The 24,259-nt window shown below is 48.2% G+C and overlaps 1 protein-coding gene across 2 annotated transcripts in view; it reads right to left on the bottom strand.

Annotated features, from left to right (window-relative positions):
* PLEKHG3 (pleckstrin homology domain containing, family G (with RhoGef domain) member 3) overlaps positions 1-8,271 on the bottom strand; it is a 41,306-nt gene extending 33,035 nt beyond the window's left edge. For both annotated transcript variants that reach the window (XM_012656293.1, XM_012656285.1), the window contains exon 1: positions 7,999-8,271. The gene's annotated coding sequence lies outside the window, so the exon portion shown is untranslated. The remainder of the gene's footprint in view (positions 1-7,998) is intronic.
* Between the last annotated feature and the right edge of the window lie 15,988 nt (positions 8,272-24,259).

Raw genomic sequence — 24,259 nt, 5'->3', positions numbered from 1 at the left:
GTTGTCCGATTAATTTCTTTCTATTTTTAGTAGAGATGGGGTCTCGCTCTTGCTCAGGCTGGTTTCGAACTCCTAAACTCAAACAATCCGCCCGCCTGGGCCTCCCAGAGTGCTAGGATTACAGGCGTGAGCCACCACGCCCGGCCTCATATACATATTTTTTTTAACTCCTACAAATCAACAAGAAAAAGACACTGGCAAGTAAGAATGCATAAAGGATGGAATTATCTCTGAATAAGTACAGAAGAACTCTAACATGTCTCAGGGTAGGGAGCTGGGGTAGCTAGGGGACAATAGTGGGAGATTTTTCATTTTGTTCCTTTTTGGGAGTTTGAATCATATGGATGTATTATTACCTGGTTAAAAAATTTTTTTCATGTAAAGGGCAAACACTAAGTATAGTAAACACAATTGTCCAATAAACATGAAAAGTACTCAACCCTACTCATAATGTGAGTACTAATTTTCAAAACCAATTTTTAAAATAATTTTATTTTTCCCCCCACCCCCTGCTTTAAAATAATTTCAAAATACCATTTCATATCCACCTGAAATCCAAACATTAGTGAAGTAGGAGCTCTCATATTTCTGGTAAGAACTGATTACAAATCACTTTGGCATTATTTGGCAGTCCCTTTAAAAGCACACTTCATGACCCAGTGATCACACTGCTGGCCTACACACTAAAGACCTGGCACAGGGATGTTCAATACAGTATTATTTATAGTGGTGAGAAAGTGGAAATCACCTAAGTGTCCATCAATAAGAGAATTAGAACATACATAGTTATATAATGCATACCATATAGCAGTTTAAATGAATAAACTAGATTTAAATATATTAACATGAATTTAGAAACCAATGTTGGTTAAAGAACATTCAAGTTCCAGGAAAAAACACGTTCAACATGATACTACATATGTCAAAATTAAAGTAACATGGAGACCAGCCTAAGCAACATAGCGGGATCATGTCTCCACAAAAAATAGAAAAATTAGCTGTGCATGGTGGTAGAGTAGCTATAGTCCCAGCTACTCAGCTGGCTGAGGCAGGAGGATCACTTCAGCTCAGGCTTTTGAGGTTGCAGAGAGCTGAGATGATACCACTGCACTCTACCTGGGGCAACAGAGTGAGACTCTGTCTCAAAAAAAAACAAAAACAAAATCAAACATGATAAGCCAGGCCCAGTGGCAAGCACCTGTAATCCCAGCTACTTGGGAGGCTCTGAGTCCAGGAGTTCGCCTGGGCAAAACAGTAAGACCCCATCTCAAAATAAAATGACATAATACTATAAATTACTTACAGATAACCTTTAAAAGTATAAAAATATGCATAGGAATGATAAGCACTATGTTCAGGAGATGTTACTTCTAGGGAAGTATGGAAAAGGATTGGTGGGAAACAAAACGAAGCTTCAGTTACATTGTAACATTTATCTCTATAAAAAATAAGAAGTATGATAAAATTAACATTTGCCAGATCTGCAAGGTTGAAACATGGGGTAGGGGTTTGGGCACAGGGACAGGCCCAGCCACCCTGCAGACCAACTGGAACAACCAGCACCAAGACTGCACTGCACAGCATCTTTGGGCAGCATCCAGACTCAAACAAAGGAACAAAGCTCCTCATGGAAGGAGGCTTGGGATTTTTGAAATCGCAACTCCTCCCTGTCATTTTTCGGCCTCAGAAAGTGCTATGTGGCACCCAGGTAGGTGCTTAAAATGCAAATGCACTGAAAGCACTCTAGTTTCAACTGAGGCAAACACCCTCTGGGGTGACGGGCAATCTGCCTTATGGGGATGTGAATTAAGATTGGGCCCGTGAATTAAGATTGGGCCCATCCCACAGCCCTACTGTAACACAGTCCGACCTGGGCCAGCTGGACCCCCTGTGGACAGGGAGCTGTCCAAAAAGCCACATTGTCAGGAGTGTGCAAAGTTTTGAAACGATCTGGCCTAGAGCTGAGAGCATGCACTCCAATCATCCCTGCCAAGCCTCAGCTGAATGCTCCTAGGCAAGCTACTTAATGCTCCTAGACAAGTTATCCAACCTTGCGGGGACCTGGTTTCCTTATCTGGGGGGCAGGGTTGTATGTACCACCACTTATTTTGCCTTGTTGAAAGGATTAGTGACATTATTACCTGAGTATCAACACTTAAAATTTTAGCCAATCTGACTGGGAATCTTTTAAAAATTGTTACACACGCTTCCCTACCTTCCTAAGCAGAGTCAAGGGAATGTAATATAACCTTTCCTTGATGACTCAGGGTCACAATTACCAGCCAAGCATCAGTTATCAAACTGATGATCCCCAGAGGTTCAGGGTGCGCTAAGCCATTCCCCCTAACAAAGAATGGCCCCCAGCTCTTCTGCTAGTGCTCGCTTTTCCTGGCATTTTGATCTCAGTCTGCTCTTCTTGCCAACTCTGCACTGTGGTCATTTTTCCCGTCTATGCTGGTTCCTTTATCCACTTTCATTTGCTGCTTCTTATGGGCTTGGAAATAGGATGACACAGCTTGTGTGCAAAAGTTAAACAGGCTCTGAGGAGGCTGGTATGAAAAAAATGTAGGAACTTGAGTCCTTGACCTTCTGTGCTATATGCAAATAAGCAAGGCTGCTGGGTGCCTGAGTTCCGAAGAGGATTTTAGGAGAGAAATGTTATGGGATGTAATGGAGCAAATTACAGAATGAACTCTACCCAAAGCTCTAAGCACACTTTGCTGTCCACTTTGGGTTCAACTTGCATGCCTTGGAAGACTGGTCCCAATGACTCCAGGTACCCTTACACTTTGCAGGCTGTAGGAATACAGGGCTTCCTCCCTGTCAGCATAGCTGACCACAGGTGACCTTCTTAGAATCGTATGTTCTGGACATTCTCAGACAAGAACAGAACATTTGTAAAGAGCGTGAAAATTTCTTGAATTCCTAAGGTTTCATCACACAATAGGGTTTTACTTATTGGACAAATATTTATTGGAATCCTACTCCACAACAGACACTGGAGATGTAGCAATGAGCTGGATGAATAGAGGCTGCATGAATACTGGTTCCCTTTTCCTTTCAATAAATACTTGCTGTCTGTTGCTCAAGAGCACACGCACAGTCTCACTGCGGAGTAAGGGACATGAGTTTTAAGAGCTTCCAGTACCTGCAGAACCCCCATCTCCTCTTAGGATCCAGTTACCAAGGTCAAAACACTTCACTCCTCTTGCATCTCTCCCTTCTGTTCTCAACTCAGACTCTGGCAATAATCAGTGCAACTCCTAGGAGGCTCAAACTGTGTTTCACAAAAGGTTCATGCACAGCCACCACTGTGTCCACTAGCATCTTGTTAAAAACTCATTCCTTGAGCTTAAATCATGGCTCCCTCTCCAAAAGCCAGCCAAGAAAACCTTACAAAGTCCGGTTCTCCCTTTAGCCTTGCATTTCCAGATGGCAACAGCAAACCCAGGGCTGGATTTCACCCTACCACTGCCTTCTCTCCCTAATTCCATGGAAGAAAAGCTGAAGGGGATGAGACCACCAAGCCCAGATTACTGTCAGGGTGGGACCCAGCACAAGCCCTTCACGCCCTGTGGATCACACTTTGACAGTCCTGCAGGCCATGTGGGAACAAAGATGAGTCATGCCCAGTTCCTGCCCCCAGGGAGGGAGCTTCTACCCATAATAAAAGGGACCCAGTTAGCAAGGCCAACCTTTATCCCAAGAGCTAATGTCCAGAGGGGCTACCAGCATCTCCAGGTGGGCCTCCGGAAGGTCCGAAGGTCCACAGGTTAGTCGACCCTACCTGTTTTCTTTCTCCTGACATCACCCAACATCAAAAACATGCCTGGGGCTGGCTGTTCAAGGTCCTCTTTGCAACTGCCTCCCAGGCCAGATTGTATCTAGCTTTACCTGGTCTCCAAGCACCAACTGGCAGGCCCAGAAAGTTCCTTCATCACGGGGCCTGCCTGGCTGCCCAGCGAGTACAGCAGAAGGTGGGGGTTGGGGGGTGTTCTGGCTAATGACCACTTCCCTGGGCCTCACCCTCCACCGCCCATCCCTCACTTCCGGAGCTAGGGCAGGGCCCCCAGGAAACCACTCACCACAAACTTTGACAGCAGTATTTTAGATTATACGCCTCCCTTTGAGGCCCACGGTTCCAGCTGAGAGGGGAAGAGGCTCATCAGATCAGCTGGGTGGAAGCAGCTTGGAATTGGGCAGACCTGACCTTAAGCTCTCATTGTGTCTGTCATTCTGTTACTTTAAATTCTAGTCCATGTGGTGAGTCCTTATTGAAAGTCCTTGCCGGACAGCCTCAGAGCCTCCATCAGAATCCTGTCACCTTTCTGGGCTTTCCCAAAATGGGAAGCTTCACACACCATCGGCCCCTCTCCCCTCTCCCTCACTTTCCCCATCCCCGCAGCATAACTTACCTGCAGGAGGGTGGGGGAGGGGCAGACAGCCTTCCCAGCTGAGAGGCAGAGTGGAGAGGCCAGGGACAAGGTGATTCATCCTGGCTGGTTGGAAGCAGGGGGAATTCCAGAGCAAGGGAGGGTCAGGACTGCCCAGGTCACCCTATCCCGCCAACCACACACACACCTGGGAGTCCCGCATCCTCAGCCATCTGCCATCTAGGATAGAGCAGGAAAGGCTCACTAACTAGAAAGTTTTCACTATTTTCATGGGCTCTAATTCCCCCTCCTGTTCACTACTTACAATGAAAGGCTTTTCACCTGGAGTCCTTAGCAGGCATTCAGTATCTCCTGCCACTCCTGCAGAATTTGGTCGGAGAACACCTCCATAGGCCTTGCTAAACATTCGTTATCTCATTGTTCGTTCTCACAACACCACATGTGGTAGGAAGGATGACTAACCATTTTACAGGTGAGAAACTCAGGCTCAAAGGAGTTTAGCGCCATGTCAAAGGCCACAGGGCTAGTAAGCTATCAAGCCAGGATTTGAAGCCAGGCATGCCCAACTCCAGACTCTGCTCCTAAATGCCACAGTGGGATGCTGAACTGGGTTTCAAGGAAGGGAAATCAGAGATGAAGGGAAATAACTCCTTCAGGCATCACCTCAAAAGTTCCTTCCTCCAGGAAGCCTCCCTGGCCACCCTATCCAAACTGTCATCTCACCCCTTCCATGACAATTCATAAAATACCTTCCCTATCATATATTTTCTTTTGCTTATCACTAACACACTATTTCAATTTTCTATCTTGTTCATTACCAGTTTCCCCCCACTAGAAGTCAGCTCCATGAGGTCAATGATTGTTGTATATTTTGGCACTGCTGTGTTCCCTGCATCCAGCATTCATACATAGTAGGTGCTGAATAAACAATTGTTAAGTGAATGAATGTACTTTAAAATAGAACTAGAGGCATAAGTGTAGGAAGAAAAAGAGGATGATCCATCTATTCAGAGGAAGGAAGGAGAGATGAGACAACAGTGTGGGAATCTGGCCAGAGGTGAGTTGGGGGCCAGAGAAAAAGCCTGATAAGAGGAAATGAGGGTCTGCCAGGTCCCCAGAGGGCTCCAGTAGAACCTTCCTGCTGGCAGCAGTGATTTCCAGCTGCCAGGGCCCTAGCCCCAGGGCTTCTGCTGGGGAGGGAGGGTGGAGTAGGGCGGGCTTGTGGCCCTGGAACAAAGGCCTGTGGATGTGCAGCTGGCCAGAGAGGCGGGACAGCAGTGGCCCAGGCCAGAGGAACAGCCTGGGATGGGGGAGGGGCGCAGATGAGGAGCTGAAGATAGCCCCTCCCAATGCCCAGAGTCCCCTCAACCGCCAGCACAACAGAGAACAGCTAGATGGCTTCACACTTAACCCTCCCAGGCCAGGGCACAGCCTGGACTTGTGACAGCCCCCCAGGCTTGGGGCCAGAGCCTTCAACAGGTTCTGAGAGCGGGTGGAAGTAGAGGGGGGTGGAAGTGGTGGGAAGGCGAGCCCTAGGTCTGCAACACAGACCCTTTCCCCCTCAAGCCCTTTCCTCCCTCAGACCATGGCCTTTGGCCTCCTCCGGTGTAAACAGTGACCCTGGGATAGCTGTGGATTTGGTAAGGCAAATGTTTACTCTGGGGCTGAGTTACTACAGGCCAGGGGTATAAACTTCCCCCACTGGCTCCTGGTATCTACCATATCCTTGTGGCACACATGGGACATATGCGGTACATTGTAAAGCCTTCAAGGGACCCCCCCCACCCCATCCCCCGCCCAACCACCATGAGCCCTTTATTTTGTACAGGAGTTTATGGAATACTTTCCACATCCAAGGCTTCCTTTGATCCTTAACACGGAAGAGCAAGCAAGTAACCCCCCTTTATTCATGTGGAAACTGAGTCAGAAAAGAGAAGTGAATTGGCCAGTTCACGTTGGAACAGTGAGGAAATCTGAGCCAACAGGGAGGGACCCAGGCTGAATCACCTTGCCTCTCTGGGCTCTGCTCCTTCACTTGTAAATGGGGCAGGCTAATCTGAGGGACCTTCAGCCCAAGCTACTCAGTCAAGCTTCCATGCTACGCAGTAGAGCCAGGATTAAAACTCAGGCAAACACCTGTGCTGGACTCCCAGTCCAGTGCTCATTCCACTCTCCCTGCTATGCCACCTCTTACAAAGGCCCCGAAGCAGCTCTTCAACAGATCACTCCCCCAACAGCTAGGACTTGGGCTCAGGGTTACCTCTTCCCCAGCGCGGTGCCCCATCCCTAGGGCAACGAGTCACCCACAAGGCACCCACGGAGCCAAGGGGTGGTCCAACCTTCTAGGAGGGGGTCGGGGGGAGGCAGCAGGACTGTTACAGCAGTCCAAAGGGAAGCACAGGCCGTCCCAGATGAGGGGTAAGTCCAGAACCACAGGGGAGGGTGAATAACAGAAAGTGTACACTTTCTTTTGATTCTTACTCCCTAGGTTTCCTCCGGAGGACAGCTGGGATTCAGTCACTCAGGACCTTACCCCTAGTCCAGCAAATGAGGGGCGGGAAAGGCACTTTCCAGAAGGCGAAGCAGCTGATATGTTCGGCGGGGAGCCCCTCCCCCTCTAGGGACTGTCATTACTCTCCCCGCTTATTATTTCTTGAGCCAGGGCCACGTGATTGGGCTGCGTGGAAAGGCACGGGCTGGGGAGACCCTGGGAACCCCCAGTCCAGGGTTCCCTGTAAGGTGATGGATGCAGTCTACGTTGCCCGATGGGGGCCCCAGAGAGGCCCCTACATCTGCCAACAGTTAGCGAGTGACCTCGAGGATGAAACTCTCGGGCGGCCCCTAACAGCGCACCCCGCAAGCCACACCTCTCCAGCCTCCAACCGTTCCGTTTCCCACTACATTCTTCCTTTTGTTTTCAAAAGTAGCCACAAGGAGTAAAAGTAGCTACCCTAACAACGTCTTGAAAATTTAGGCTTACACGCCTTACCTGGCTTTCCAAACCAAAGGGCTGGAGAGTGGGGTGCAAATAACCACACCGATTTCAGGAGTGCGTGAGGTCGACGCAGCCAGCAGTAGCCTCTGTGCTTTCCGCTCCCTGTTTCTGGCACCCACTCTAATCCCTCCTGTACAGGTAGCTGAGATTCCCAACAGCGAGCACCGTGTGGCAACGCGGAACAGGCTGCGGGCGCCTCTTGGGCTCGCTGCAGCAGAGGCTCGGGTCCTTACGCAGACGGGTCCACCCTGCCCGGGCCCACAGTTCGGGGCAAGGACCGCGCGCAGCCTCGCGGGCTTCCTGGATTTCAAACTGAGGCTCTTGCAAGGCACTAGGCGCATTCGCCCCTTTTGTTTCCCTGGTGGGGGAAAAAAGGACAGAAAATGTCCCCTCGCACTACCCTCCAGCTCTCACGCCCTATGCGGGGAGGGGTCGCCCGGGGAGGAGCCAGCACAGCCCCAGGCCCTCCTCGGTCGCTCCGGTCCTCACCAAGCAGGGGGCTGGCACGAGGGCCCCGAGAGGGCGGGCGCCCCAGCGTGACTCCGGGCACTGGCACTTCGCCGGCTGCACACAGGCAGAGGGAAGAGGGAAGAATCAAGGGACACTCACCAAGCGGTCGCCGCCGCGGGCTCCGGACAAGCGCGTGGGGCTGCCCAGGTGCCGCCGCGACGCGGGCGCGAGTTTGAAAGTCGCTCTCGGAAGGGGCCGAGGCTGCCGGCCGCTCCCGCCCACTGCCAGCCCCCGGGCCGTCCCGGACGTGGCCAGCTGCGAGCGCGGCCCCCGGGGACCCCAGCCCGCCCGCGGCTTCCCAGCGCCGGCAGGAAGTCGGGGCCGAGTCGAGCCGGAGCTGCAGCGGGAGGGAGGGAGGGAGCGAACGAGGGAGGGGCGGACCAGGAATTTTTCCAGTGGGTGGAGACTCCGGCCCGCGGCTGCAGTCCAGCAATTGGCCGAGCCGCGGGGGCCCGGGGAACCTTCGCGGGGCTGCTCGCCGGAGCCGGGGTAAAGGCTGCGGCGGGGCTGCGGGGCTCCGGTGCGGCTAATGATTAACGCCCGCAGGTGGGGCGAGTGCGCGCCCGGGCAGTGTCGGTCCTGCCAGCCGCCAGCCCCTCCCGGGCAGCCTGGATGCTCTAAGATACCGAGACGTAGCAAGAACAGTAGCTGTTAGAAAAAAATAAGATACCGAGACGCACGTGGTGGGGTCACCGTGGTGTCATAGACCTGCTATCACTGCCTTCTGAGAGGGCACCGGACAGCCAAAGCATCCCCATTGTACGGACAGGGAATATCAAGTCCAGCAAAGGGGGCTTTTCTCAAGGGAGCCACTTGGGATCGGATTTGGAGGTTCTGATCCTACCAGAGCAGTTCACCTCGGCTTTTCTGAATCAGAAAGGCACGTCTTGAATTCCTCACCGTAACTCGGTCCCCGTGACCCTTCGCAGATGTAAATCCGAGCCTCCAAGAAGCTGACCGGAAAGAAGGTGATAACTTGGAGCGAGCTCCACAAGTCATTGTTAGGTGGGAAAAAGAAAATGCAGACCTGGGTGATAGAGGACCCCATTTTTGTAAAACAAAGACAGAGAACGCTCTTTGTATGTGGTCATGTGCGCGTGGAAAGGTACACACCTGGAAATCGGGAGTCAGGGACATTCAATACAGACACGTTGGATTTTGAGCAAGAGCATTAATCTAAAAACCCGTAATACTTCATCAGTAAAGATCCTGAAAAAAAAATGCTGTCCCAACACTAGCCTGGAGGAGAGAAGCTCAAGGTGGCACTCCGGAAGAGGAACAACTCTCCCAGGTTAGGCGCGATCACCAGTTCCTTGGGAGGAGAAATGGGACACTAATATTAGAACCACTGGATATATCCAGGTATAAACAGTTAATAGCGGTCTCGTTAAAAACAAAATAACCCCCTCCCCCCCCCCAAAAAAAAGCTGCTCAGGACAAATGCAAGTTCCAGGTGATTTGCAGGGAGGGGCGGGGCGGGCGCGGGAGGAAATGGCTTTCAGGTGACTTTGTAACTGGATCTCGGCGGAGTGGGCGGGTGAAGACAGTCGGGCGTCCTCGCTCCTGACTGCGGAGGAAGCAGTAGGCGCTCGGGCCTGGCGGGCCCAGAGAGCCGAGCCCACATTCCTCAGGGAGGGAGGGTCTGTTCTACGCTTGCAGAGCCCCAGACTCGCTGACCTTGTAGATGAGAGCCGAGATTGCAGAAGGTGGGGGGAGTGGGAGATAAACTTCCGCTGCGGCTCCACTGTACGCAGCCCTCCAGGCTTGGAGCCGCAGGGAAAAGTGAGAAGCCCCAGACCCTTCTGGCCTTCATTCTCAGGCTTCCACCTTTTTTTGTTTCTGCTTTCTTCTCTGATCGCCTGAATCCTACCGGTCCCTTCCTGCACACCTCAAATTGCAGCTTCCAGAGATGCTCCCTGGATTACCTAAGCCACTTATGAGCGCACCCCTCACTCCTCAGCCAGGGCGCCTCATAGTGCCTGTGCTACATTCTTTGCAAACATTGTGTCCTCACAGCCACCTTGTGAGGTACGAGGTATCCTTATCCCATTTTACAGATGAATACTGAGGCTCAGAGGGATAGAGCAACCTGGCCAGGGTTGCATAACCAGCAAAAGCAAAGCCTGACAAGAGCCCAGATAGGTCCAACATTTGATGCTTACTATATTAGGAATTATTCTAAGTACTTTACAAGAACAACTGCAGCTACAGAAAAAGAAACAGAGGCAAGGTCACACAGCTAGTGGGTGGTAGACCTGGAAGTCATAACGGGGAACTCAACCGCCACGTATTCTACTTTCTTTCTGACACTTCAACACTTGATTGTAATGTCTTACACTGTTTCTGATTGTTTTAATTTACATTGCCTATTTCCTAAAAAGATTGTAATCTCCCTGTTGCAGAAGTCATATAGGAAGCACTTAATAAAGCAATGCTGAATTCAGATGAAACAGCCTGAAGAGTATGTAAGAAATCCCACATTCTCACCTCCGAGAATAAAAATCTGTGTCCTGCCAGGGAGCTCCAGGCTGCAGCCCCGCCACAGCTCAAAGCCTCTCTCCTTCCTACCAATTCTTGCTTCAGTGGCCTCACCCTGCTATTAAATCATTTATTATTAATATAATAATACCTTATGTCTCAGTAATGCCTTTAATCCAAAATCTCAAAGTGTCCTGACAAATACAGATTAATTCATCTTCACAGTTCGCCGCCCCCCTCCCCGCCCCAGACGGGGAGATCGAAGTATTCTCCCCGTTTTATGGGTGGGAAAACCAAAACAGTCAAGATGACTCACTATGGAAATCAGTGGCCAGGATTATTCCCCCATCTCTTCCCCTCCTTCACAACTCTTGGCTGCCAACACTTGCATGAAAATTTCAAATCCCAGAGACAAAGGCCATTGAGTTTTCACAACAAAGGACATTTCCAGACTGTCATTTCAGCTGCTCTATTGTGGTAGACCTCAGGAGAGGGAGGGGATGTGAACGCAGTGAAGGTGCCCTGGGGCTCTGTGCTCCTGGCTCAGAAAGGGAGACTTTCTTTGCTGGCTGGAATGGAGGAATGAAAGCTCAAAATCCCCCTCTAAGGTGATTTGAAAACTCCCACCAAGCTCTGAGGTCCTCCCCAAACTTTTTGGCACCAGAGACCGTTTTCATGGAAGACAATTTTTCCATGGACAGGGGATGGTTTTGGGATGATCCAAGCATGTTACATTTATTGTGTACTTTATCTGTATTATTGTTACATTGTAATATACAATGAAATAATTATACAACTCACCATTGGTTGAGGACCCTTGTTCTAGAGTTCTAAGCTGCATTTTAGCAACTTAGAACTCAAAATGTGAGACGTGACAAAAGAAAAAATAGATAAATTGGACTTCATCAAAATTGAAAACTTTTGTACATTAAAGGACATCAAGTAAGTGAAAAGACAACCCAAAGAATAGAAGAAAATTTTTGCAAATCTCATACCTAACAAGGAACTTACTAGAATAAAGAAATCCTACAATTCAATAACAAAAAGACAACCCAATTTTAAAATGGGCAAAGGATCTGAATAGACATTTCTCCAAAGAAGATATACAAATGACTAATGAGTACATGAAAAGATGCCCAACATCATTAGCCATCAGAGAAATGCAAATAAAAACATAATGAAATACCATTCTATACCCACGAGGATACCTATTAATCAAAACCACACGATAATAAATGTTGGCCAGGATGTGGAGAAATTGAAACCCTCTTGCACTGCTGGTGGAAATGCAAAATGGTGCAGCTGCTCTGGAAAACAGTGTGGCACTTTCTCAAAAAGTTAAACATAGATTTGCTATATGATTCCACAATTCCACTCCTAGGTGTATACCCAGAAGAAATGAAAACACGTTTCCACCCAAAAAACTTGTACACAAATGTTCATAGCAATATTATTCACAATAGCCAAAAAGTAGAAACAACCTAAATGTTCATCAACTCATGAATAAACAAAATGTGGCATATCTGTACAAATGAATATTATTCAGCCATAAAAGGGAATGAAATATTGACTCATGGATGAACTTGAAAACATGCTAAGTGAAAGAAGCCAGTCACAAAGAACCAAATATTGTATAATTCCACTTATACGAATTGTCCAGAACAGGCAATCCTAGACAGATAGTAGATATAGTGGTTGCCTGTGGCTGGCATGGGGGTTGGGGAAGGCTGGAGGAAATGAGGAGTGACTGCTCACAGGTTTGAGATTTCTTTTTAGAAGTGAAACAAATATTTAGGAGGGTTCTAAAACATTTCAATGGTTGCAAAACTCTGAATATACTAAAAACCATTGTACACTTTATTTTTTTTTCAAATTCCTGTACATAAGCAGAGAATTGTACATTTTAAATGAGTCGATTGTGTGGTATGTGAAATATATGTCAATAAAGGTGTTATTTTTTTTTTTAAGTGTGAGCCACTACCCCCTGTTTCAGAGTTATCATGGTCTATCAGAATCCTATGGAATCTTCAGTGGGCAGGACCCACCTCTCTGCATTCCACCAGAGCACACTGAATGGAGTTTGACAATCTTTGTTAAAGCAAGGCCTTAGAAGACAAAGCCTTGTGGCCCCAGGCTTCCTGAAAAAAAAAGATTTGTAACTAACTCTGAGAGGGCCCCCTGTCTTCTGAGGGAAAAGAGTCCACTTCTTGAAGTTTTTTATTAATTGCTTCTTTCCCCTAGTCTGGACTTGTTAGTGTCAGAAAAATCTGACATCAGAAAGGGGAAGAAGCTATGGGGAAAGGGGGAAGACTTCTCCCCTCCTTCCCTATATTCAGCTTGCAGCCACTTCCATTTCTTGAAGGAAATGAGCTGTTTGTTTGAGTTTATGTCTGCAACAGAAGCATTTGCCAATCACTTGTGGTTTTTCAAGAACCCAGGAGCCCCGTGTGAACCATTTATGGAGATCACTTATGTTCACCTTCGTTATCAGTAGATAAACGGGCTGTAGTCAGCACTTACAACACCTGAGACCAGGGAATTGGCACGGAGACACCAGCCTGGGATGATCTGAGGGTTGATTTATACAGAAGCATGCTGTTTCTTTGGCTGCTGGCCTTTGGGCTGTTTTTCTATTTGCATCTCCACCTATAGTTAGATGAGGTATAAAGACGGAACAGTCAAGCTTTACCCTGTTCAATGCTAGACTAAAAGATTTTCTGGGGTTGGCTGAAATGGTATTTTGATCTTTCTGTATATTTCACTGATAAGTGTTATTAATATCCCCAGAAGACTTTGCACCTCTACCTGAGGTTTTCAGACCTGGGTGTTCGTAAGAATCATGTGAAAAGTTTCTGACTCAGGACTGATGCAGACTCCAGGAATCTGCATTCATAATAGATGGGCGAAATACAGAGGACTCAAAATAAAAACCCCGCAGTCCCTTCCGTTCTCCAAAGAAAAAGTGGGCATTTTAAGACCTCATGATGTAGGAATAAAGCAGGCTATTGATTTAATCAGATGGAAGAGTTCCACCTCAATTCATGTGAAACGCTTAATCTTCAACACCTTGGTGACAAGCAGGGCAGGGCACATCTACCAAGTGCTATACTGTAAGCCTCAGAAAACAAACTGAGAGCTTAATTAGCAGGTAATTGCTCAGTTACTTGCAGATGAGGCAGTTCTTCCTGACTGTAATTTTGGTTGTTGATGTTTTCCTCTTAGAAGGAGCCTGTGAGTTCTCAGCCCTGGCTTCTCTATCTTACCCAGAGATGACGGAGCAGCTATGCCCCACAGATCTGCATACCCTTCCTTTGCTTTCTGTGCCAGACCATTCAAGTAGCATGGGTTGGTGATTACCAGATTAGGGCAACTGGGACCGATTCCATCGAGTTTCCTGTCACCAGCAACTCCTCCTGGAACGATGAGAAATTAGTCTAAGGGGGGATGGAATAACTTTGTTCTTCCGCTCAAGCAGTGACCAAGCTCACAGACCCCACGCAGTCCCATCCTATTCTTGGCTGCCAGGTGCCTCAAATGCCTTCATGAGTGGTACTTTGTGGAAGCCACCCTGGCCCCCTACCTTTTCCACTCTCCTGCAACAAAGCTGCCATCGTCTTCTCAGTCCCCGAGGACTTCCAGGATCTCTTCCAATCCTGCAAGTCTTACATCCTACCATCTTAAGAATCCCCAAACTGAATCTTTCAACTACAACAAGCAAGCTCTCTTCATCCTTCACCTCCAAGTTCGTCTGGGAGAGAAGCCTGGCTTCATAACCCCTCATTCAAATACCCTTATCCCAGGCCTGTGGCTGGAGATTAGGGGACAACAAGGTGCCAGGAACAGTGCTAGGTACTTCATTAGCATTCTCAACCCATCTTCACAACGGACCTTCAAGGAAGGTAATACTTCTCTCCCATTTTACAGATGAGAATATCAAGGCTGGGAGAGAGCAAGTCACATGTCTCAAGCCATGTGGTTCTTAATGGCAGAGCAAGGACATGAACTCAGGCCCCTCTGCAGGCCAAACCCCTGCTCTTATCCACCATCCTACCACCACAATGTCCTACTCCAGCCCTCAAGGAGCCAGCTGCTAGACCAGAGCAGAGGAGGTGGGAGCAACTTAAGCAAATCAAACCTCCCAGTCCACTCTGTCCAACCAATCCGGTCTGAATTTCCTTAAAACTCCACCAGAAAGCCTTGTAGTGAATTGCACACTCATTCCAAGGACTGGTAAATGAGTGACAGAAAGAAGGAAGAATGTGTTCCAGGTCATAAAGCTGATGAAGGGGAGGGGGAGAAAAGCAAGAGTCCCTGAATTCTTCTGACTTCTCAAGCTAGATGGCTATAAAAGGTGAAGCAGGGCCTGTGCCTGGTAACCGCAGACTTTCAAGCCCTAATCGCAGCTCTGCTGCCTAGTTGTCCTGCTGCTAGAACTCAGAGAACTTCCTGTCCTACCCTTCTGAGGAGCTAAGCTGAGGTTTACCAAGTGCTACAGAATGGAGCGGGGAGTTTGCTTCCTGCTGGGCTCAGAGACTCCTGCAGGTCTGGAGAGGCCAGATGCCCTGGAATTGTCTCCAGAACATTCCTCAGCCCCAGCTTCCCTGTGTGCAACCCCTCCTCGAAAAGGATCTTGCTGCTCCTATGGCAACGCCCCCTCCTCCCCACCCCCAATGGAAAGGCACCTTCTCAGGTAGGAGGGCTTTGCGGTCTCTTTGGAAGTATGGTGATTAAGAAGACACACTTCGGAGCCAACAGACCTGGATACAAGCTCTGCCTTTTAGGCTAGCCCTGTGACCTCTCTGTGTCTCGCTTTCCTCTTCTGAAAATGGGGTTAGTAGTACATATCTTACAGGATTGTTGTTCAGGAATAAATGAGAAAATATTTTTAAGGTACTTAGCACAGTTCCTAGCTCACAGAAAGAGGTAGCTAATGATGTTATTTTTATTTCTGCTTCTAAGTGTCAGGTTCCCAAGCCCCACCTCAATATGTAATTTTCACACATATACATCTCTAAGAACGAGATAATATCAATAAAGTACTTAGCACATGCCTGGGATATAATAAATGCTTACTAAATGTTAGGGGTTTTTGTTGGTGTTTGTCTAGGTAGGTATCTACTGCGTATTTATCCATCCATCCATCCAACCAGTAGTCACTTACTGAGTGTTCTGGTTGCTGGGAGACGTACAAGACATGTATAAGACACAGTATCACCCCAGATGGAAAATGTATAACCAAATCAAAAAGAGAAGAGCCAGAAAACAATTAGAGAACAGTGGAGGGCCTAACTATGCCATATTTTCTAAATGCTCAGGTGTGACTATTATCACACCTGAACAGAGGAGACAGAATCCCTCCTTTTTAACAATGACCCAGAATGCATATATTCAAATAGTGTTGCTTTCAAAGGATGAGGACATGTGCTTATATCAAAGATCTCATTACTCAAAAAGCCTTTAAATTATTTTTAATAGCTTCAATGTTGGCAAATCCTGGGCTTTTTAAGGTTTGGGGGAAGGAAATAGCTGATGCCATTCAGACCCAGGCTTGGTGGCAAGTGCCATCTCCAGCTGTGTCAAAGCCAATCCAGAATGAGGAGTGACAGTGGAATGAGGACATTAGTTTCTCCAGTGCACTGTGGAGCCAACCCTGGAGCTGACTCAGACCCACCCCAGTGCTCCCTGTCTTCCCACTCCTCCCCTTCCTCCATCCTCACGCCCTGACATGAAAAAGAGTTCTTTGGTAAGAGACCAGAGAGCTTTAATAGAGGAATGCAGCCCACTGTCATCCTGGGACTTATTCCAGTGCTTATCTCTCAACCAAGGAGAGCCGCAAACACATTTGCCTCTAATAGCTCGCACAGGTGAGGTCCCAGCTGTTTTCTACCTTCGAATCATGTTCCCACCCGTTTTCTAATCCCCAAACATTCACTGAGGTCTGTTCTGTCCCAGACAGTATGCTGGCTGCTGCCAGGGACACAGAAGCATCAAATCCTATCTCTGACCTTCACCTGGCAGGAGAGGGTGACAAACTGCAAACAGTGCAATCTTTAAAGTGCCATCCTAGACAATGAAAGCAGACATCCTATAAGACAGTTCACAATTCTTTGATAATTAAAATTGGTCACAGAAGGCAGAGGGTAGAAAGTTCACTGCAGGCTGAGGTGGTCAGAGAAGGCTTCGGAGGAGGAGGGCTCTAACCAGGGTCTTGAGAGATAGGGAGGATTTGGGGAGCTGAAGAGGAGAGGATGTGTCAGGAGCAGAGACAGTGTCAGCAAGGCAAACCTATGGTCGAGGTTGATCTCTAGTTCGCTTGTTATTTCAGTCTGGTCATTCCTTGCAGGTATCTTGGCAAAAACCTGGACATAGTCTTCAAATAGAGGCTTCCTCCCCACAACTTTTCTGGCCTGATGACTCTATTGGTTAAGATTGTTTGGGTGGCAAATGACAGAGACTCAACTCAAACTAACTTAAGCAGAAAAGGCATTAACTGTTTCTTATAACTGGAAAGTCCAGGTGTGGAGGGACATTAGTTTGCAAAGTGTGAAGGCGCAGCTGCTGCTGGCTCTACTGATATTGCAGAGCTCTCTTTTCTCTCCCTTTTTCTACTCTACTGAGATCCACTTTCCAGGCCGGCTGTCCCCGTGAGGCCAGGAAGACGGCTGCTGGCAACCCTACACTCATATTCTCTGAGCTTAGCAACCCCAGTAGGAAGACAGGAAGTTTCCCTCTGGCCTCTACGCAGCTCCTTCTCAGGATCCTGGACAAAGAAGGAAAAATAGATTCACTGGTGGAGCCCAGTGACTGTCACATGGGGAATAACTGGTGCCATGGGATGGACTCAACAGACTAAAAGGACAACTTCAGGCTCGACTGAGGAAGAAGGCAAGGCTGTGCTGTGTTATTCCGGAAAACCTCATTCCTGTTACAGACTTCCAGACAGACACAGGTCCCTGCTTCCTCCCACCTGCAGTGGCCAGACCCTTTTTACAGGGAAGCATGGTTCATTGCCAGCAGAGCCTATGCACAGACTACCTATGGCATTGCAGCAGGGTTAATACCAGCATAAACATCTAAGCAGATGTGGTGTTTTTGGAAAGGGATCAAGACCAGAAGACCAGGTTAGGCTGGCACACCCTCACACCCCAGAAAACCCATTAATGACTTTCGTGATGAGCAGGTGAGCAGAACGGAACCCCTGCTGCAGGCCAGAACTTACCTAAAGGGATTGGGTGGCAGTTTGCAGGCTGTGAGTATCACACTCAGGAAGACAAGACTTCAGAGCCTAACGCTGCCCTGGATTGAATACTGAGTGGGAGCTGAAGGCATTTCTACCCTGCTCATTCTCTGCTTTTGAATTTTCAGTAGACAGTGAGCTCTGGGGCCCCCAGCCTAATTGAGTAGCAGCTTTGAGTTACTCCAGATCAGAGTCAGAGGAGAAAAGACAGAGGAGGCTCAGGACAGCGATGTCCTACAGAACTTCTGTGACGATGGTTGTGTTCCACATCTGCAATGTAGCTGTGGCTACTGAGCACTTGAAGCGTGGCTAGTGCAACTGAGGAACTGGAGTTTCATTTTATTTAATGGAAATTAAAAATTCAATAACCACATGCTAGTGGCTATGTATTAGACACTAAGCCTCAGTGAACATCCTTCCTCCACCTACCTCCAGAGCTTGGAAGGGAAAAAGGCAGGATAAATTAGAACAGAACATCCCAATCAGTGATCTACGTCAGGAAAGGCAGATGGTATAGAATGGGAAATACGGAAGACCTCGGTGTCAACCTCCTTCCTAGACACAGGCATCAGCTGCCTGATCTCTGGCAACTGTCACCCAGCTCTGAGAGCAACTGCCTCGGAAAAGGACTTCACAACAGGTCATCTGAGGCTACCAGGTGGCCCCCAAACCATGGTCCAGTAAGGAAGGAAATAACTTCCACACCTTCCAACAGCCCCATAGGAAATACCCTCCCCCCATGAATTTGGAGACCCAACATCCCATACTCTTCCTCCACTATGGAAAGTATCTCATGCTGTGCCTAAGAATCCCAGATCACATGTCCATTAATGGCCAGGTCCCTACAGGATTTCAGTTATACATGTGTTGACTGAGTGCCTCCCAGATCGTCAGAGGAAAGGCTGAACTTAAATAATTTCCTGTCCAAGAATAAGCTGTCACCTAACACAGTGGGAAACCATCCAAGCTAGACAGCAGGCGTGATGTGGGCTCCACCCACAGCCTCCAGCCTATAAAGGGATCTGCTCCATCTGGACAGTCAGGGACTAGGTTAATGGGTCCCGATAACCCTAGGAGAAATTTAAACTAGTCCTGCAAATTAACACCAAGGCATAGGCCCAAGACTAAAAGACAAAAATGAGCTTGTGGGAAAGTAAGCTGGGTATTCCCATTGAACTCAGATTTCAGCTGCTCACAGCCACCAGAAGCCAGAGCAGGGCGCCGGGCTGGTGTGGGCAAGGCTGGGAGAGCCAGCAGTGGGATATACTTCAGAAGATGAGGGATGACAAAGGGGACTGTTTGCCAAGCTGATGCCAAGTTGTTTCCTCTCTGTCTACCTTCCCCTGATCCTATCTCACAGTTCCTCCAGCTGACAGGGGCCAACCATCCCAAGAGGCGGGGCCTTGACCAACTCCCAGCTGTCAGTACGGTGAAGGCAAGAGCTGAGTTCATACCCGGGCTTGCCCTGGCTCAGGAGGGACTTACACATGTTCTGGACCTTCTCTGACCATAGGTTCGACATCTATTTGGGGATGTCCTTTTTAAAAAAATAAATTCAGCTTGCAGCATTATTCACAATAGCCAAGAGGTGGAAATAACCCAAATGCCCATAGGTGGTTGAATGGATAAAGAGAATATGGCATCTGCATACAATGGAATATTATTCAGCCTTGAAAAGGGAGAAAATCCTGTTAATGCTACAATATGGAGAAACATTGAGGACATTACACTAAGTGAAATAAGCCAGTCACAAAAAGAAATACTGTGTGATTCTATCGATACGAGGGATCTAAAGTAGTTAAACTCATAGACAGGAAGTGGAATAGTGGAGCCTCAACCTCTTGGGCTCAGGCAATCCTCCTGCCTCAGCCTCCCAAGTAACTGGGACTATAGACACACAGCACCACACTGGGCTAATATTTTTTATTTTTTTTTTTTTTTTTTTGGTAGAGATGGGAGCCTTGCTATGTTGCCCAGGCTGTTCTCAGACTCCTGGCCTTAAGCAAAAAAATTCTAGAGCTCTGTTGCGCAACAACGTGAATATAGTTAACGCCACTGAACTGTACACTTAAAAATGGTTAAGATAGTAAATTTTACGTTATGTTTTACCATGATTAAAAAATTCTTAAATAAAAAATCAGTTAAGATTTTCATATATTCTTTTATCATGCATGCCCATTTTGAAAAATGTGGGGCTGGGTACGGTGGCTCACACCTATAATTCAAGCACTTTGGGAGGCTGAGACAGGAGGATCACATGAGCCTGGGAGTTCGAGGTTGCAGTGAGCTATCATTATGCCGCTGCACTCTAGCCCAGGCAGCAGAGCGAGACCCTGTCTCTAGAAAAAGAAAGAAATGCAGGCGGGGTGGTTGGGGAGAGCGAAAGAAAGGAAGGAGGGAAGAAAGGAAGTAAAGAAGGAAGGATGGAAGGAAGGAAAGAAGGAAGGAGGGAGGGAAAAATTGGAAAAGTATTTCCCATAAATTTTATGAAAGTAAAACTTTTCCATAATTTAAACATGATAAAATAGGAACTATAGAGAGAAGCAATAGTTCCCTGCCTCACTCCAATCCTCCTCTCCAGAGACAACCAGTTTTACACTTTTCTACTTTTAGATGGTCATCACTCTAACACGAAGTAATTTGCTGCTAAATTTTTATTTTTCAACTGCAGATATCTATGACTCCTGCCTAAGAAGGATAAGGTTTTAGCTCACTAACCCAACCGCCAGCTTTTCCCCCAATCCCCTTGTTCTTAGCAAGTACAAGTTCTCAGTTATTCCGTTGGTTATCTTTTTAACTTTTCACAGTTGCTTAACGCTCACTGCATTTCTGGCTGGGTCCCTTTTCAGTAGTCTCTCTCGTGCTAAAATGGGTTTATTTAGGCCTTACCTGTCTTTCCACAAGACATCCCCTCCTACCCCCAACTTCTGTCAGGTGTACTTCTACCTTTATATCATATGGTGGATAACATTTAATTCAGTCTTTTTTCTTTTACCACAGATAGATTCTAGAGGTTGAAAACCAACACACTATGTTCCCATAATTGTGACTTTGCCAGTACTGTTCACTCAAGTGTGACAGCAGCACATTTCCCTCTCTATGGGTCCACTGTCACAAGGGAGATGACTTTTTAACAGGTGTAGGGAACACCTGGTTACAAAGGTGTTTGATGAATATGAGGACTCAGAATCACTCACATTTAAGCAAATGTTTCATTTCCACAAATTTCACAGAGTTAAAAAAACAATAAAACCAGGGCAGAGACTATGGAGAGTTCCATCCTAAATGAAGTAAACTGTTGCTAATATGGGAAGATCCCCTGTGATCCACCCAAATAAAATCTTCCCACCTGCCTGACTTGCCTGTATAATTAGCAATTCACTCCTTTGCAGCTAAGCAAAGCCCTTAACAAATATTCCTGGGAGGGCCACCACAGTAAGTGACACCTGTTGCAACCATTTTGTCAGATTGCTGCTTTCCTGTGTGTCAGGAAGGGTGAGCTCGCTCTGATAAGCACAGAGCACCAAGCTGGTGGGGCGGTGGCCAGAACGGGAAGGCAGCTCTCACCTGATTTCCCAGTGCTGCCCGCCAGCCCTCACCAGGAAGGGGAGTGGGTAGCAGGTGAGCTTTCTTTACTTTCCAGCTGCTACTCTCACTGGTGACAAAAGCAGCTCTCCAGGGCCTGCCAAAGCTGATGTCAGCACTACTGGAGAAGCGTGAGATGTCACCATGGCTCCAGGGGAACCAGGGTGGCAGCAGCCACCTCGCCAACCCAACCCTGCAGGCTCCCACCTGCCCAAAGCAGGTGAGGGAAAGGATGTGAGGAGGTGGAAGGAAAACCAGGGCAGATGACCCCAGGGTATCTCTAGGGAAAACCTGAAGGGGCTTCAGGAAAGAGAGTTTGGGGTGCCCTCTTCCACCTCAAAATGCTGGAGTTGGCCTAAGCTGAGGAATGTTCTTTCTACTCCCTGCTTTTCTGTCATAGCAGGTGTCATTTGTGTCATTTGTGAATTGTTTGCTTTGTGTCTGTCTCCACCATGTGACCACAGGCTCCATGAGGACAAGACCTGCCCTGTCTTGTTTCCACTGTATCCTCATTCCCAGCACAGCGCATGGCAGCTGTGTGTGTCCCCAAATACATACTGATTAAATGAAGCAATAGGGAAATGCACAATGACATGCTCTTTGGTTTGCAAATGTCCTTTATTCCTGCAGGTCTATAACTGGTTCTTCTCTGTCCTTCCACATCCAGGCAGTGTTTGCTCATCATGTGTGAATTGAATCCAATTGACATGCTAAGAATCAGAAGGAAAGGACTGTGTCTTCAGCCAAAGCAAGGGTCTCTTGGGTTGGTTTGGTAGGGCACTAGGACAACCCAGGGTCCTCCAGGTATGTAGTAATGCCCACCAGACTTCTCGCAGCCTGAGGTTGTAGAAATGAGTGCCTAGTAAGGAGAAAGAGAGGAGCCAGGCACGGTGGCTCATGCCTGTAGTATTTGCCACTTGGCTGAGGTGGGTGGATCCCTTGAGCCCAGGAGTTTAAAGCTGCAGTAATGCCACTGCACTCCAGCCTGGGCAACACAGTGAGACCCTGTCTGTAAAAGAAATAAATAAAAAATAAACAGGAGCTGGGCGTGGTAGCTCATGCCCGTAACCCCAGCACTTTGGGAGGCCAAGGTGTGAGGATCACTTGAGGCCAGGAGTTTGAGACCAGCCTGAGCAACTAGTGAAACCACTTCATTCAAGCAATCAATCAATCAATCAATAAGAAGAGAGACCCAGGCATCAGGAAAAGCAGCTTTTGGTGTTCCTTTTATATATTTACAATATTAATGGATATATTCACACTTGTGAGAAAGGACATTTATTCAAAATTTTTCACTGAAGTTTTGTTGAAAATAGCAAAAGATTAGAAACAACTGAAATGTCCCATTCGTTGAGAACAAGTTAAATAAATGATGGTACCTCCATATAATGAAATTCAAAGTGGCCCATAAAACAATGAGGAGGCCCTTTATGTGCTGCTGATATGGAACATTCTCCAATATATTGTTAAGTGAGAAAAGTAAGGCACAGAACAGTGTGTAGAATACAAACCATTTGTGGAAAAAATGTGTGTGTGACCTTGTGACGTGAAGCACGTGCGAGCGTGTGCTGAGGCTTGGGAGACCTGACCGGAGAAAACCAATTGCCAGGGTGGAGGAGAAGCTGAGGAGACAGAAAGTTGCAGGGGAGCCTCCAGGAGCCGTGGTGGGAGGAGGAGAAGAGGAGGCTCCGGCAGGCCTGGGGTGGAGCTGAGCCAGGAGCTTGGAGGAAGACCGGAGGCTCTGGCTGGCCAGGAGAGCACCACCATGCCTGGGAGGCCTGGCTCGGCCCAGCCATGCCAGACGAGTGGGGCCTGCCCCTGGGCCCAGGAGGAGTAGTAGTGAGCATGTGGGCTAACTTGGGTATAGCTGGAGGTGGAGACAAAAAAATCCATGTTGCAGCTGGCAAGCTGCCTCGCGCTGCCCTGCACGAAATGCCAGGGCTGCAGAGATGTGGCCCCTAGCTCTGCACAACTCAGAGCTCAGGGAGGGCCCAAGGCTGAGGGCAGGGATGGGTGGTGGTGTGGAGTGGAGTGGAGTGAGTCCAGGAAAGGTATGGGATTGGAGGGGAAGTGGGGGATATTTTAAGAATGGGTTTGGTGTAGCCTCGTGCAAACTGTTGTGCCGGGAGGGTGAATGTCTGCACTGCTGGCCGTTTCCTGTCTGTCCTGCTGGAGCACCTGGCACCCTGCAGGCCTCATTTTGCCCAGATGTGCCACTGTCTCCATGGGATCCAGATGTTAATGTGGCAGTTCAGCCTCTGTGCTGACCATTGCTGTCCTCGCCTGGCTGTGTGTGTGTGTGTGTGTGTGTGTGTGTGTGTGTGTATACCGTGTGAGCAAGTGAAAAAGAGTCCTGGAAAGGGGCTTATCTTGCCCTTGAAGCTGAGGGTAGCCGCTCCTCTTAATGTTCCTAAGAAAGCCCGAGCCACCAGCGTACAAAGCAGAAAAGGGCCCTTTTATGGGTTGAATTGTGTTCCCCACAAAGACGTTGAAGTCCTAACCCCTAGTACCTGTGAATGTGACTTTATTTAGAAATAGGGTCTTTGCAGATGATCAAGTTAAAATGAAGTCATTCGGGTGGGCCCAAATCCTGTATGACTGATGTCCTCATTATAAGGAGAAATTGAACTTAGAGACAGACACGCGCACAGGGAGGACACTTTGTGAAGATGAAGGCAGACATGGGGGTGATGCATCTGTAAGCCAAGGAGCAGCAAAGTTTGACACCAAACACCAGAAGCCTGGCCAGAGGCATGGGACAGGGTCCCCTTCACAGCCCTCAGAAGGAGCCAACCCTGCCAATGCCCGGTCTCAGGCGTGGAGCCTCCAGAAGGGGGAGACAGTAAATGTCTGTTGTTCTAAGCCACTCGGTGTTTGCTGCTTTGTTGTGGCAGCCCTAGGAAAACGATGCAGGTGCTATAATGCCGTGGTCAAAACTGCGGACCCATGGCCGGGCACAGTGGCTCATGCCTGTAATTCTAGCACTCCGGGAGGCCGAGGCGGGAGGATTGTTTGAGCTCAGGAGTTCAAGACCAGCCTGAGCAAGAGCGAGACCCCATC

Source organism: Propithecus coquereli, unplaced genomic scaffold (genome assembly GCF_000956105.1).
Source record: "Propithecus coquereli isolate 6110/MARCELLA unplaced genomic scaffold, Pcoq_1.0 Scaffold5, whole genome shotgun sequence".
Taxonomy (NCBI): Eukaryota; Metazoa; Chordata; class Mammalia; order Primates; family Indriidae; genus Propithecus; species Propithecus coquereli.
The sequence above is the reverse complement of the archived record's forward strand: the minus strand, read 5'-3'. Positions and strand labels throughout refer to the sequence as shown.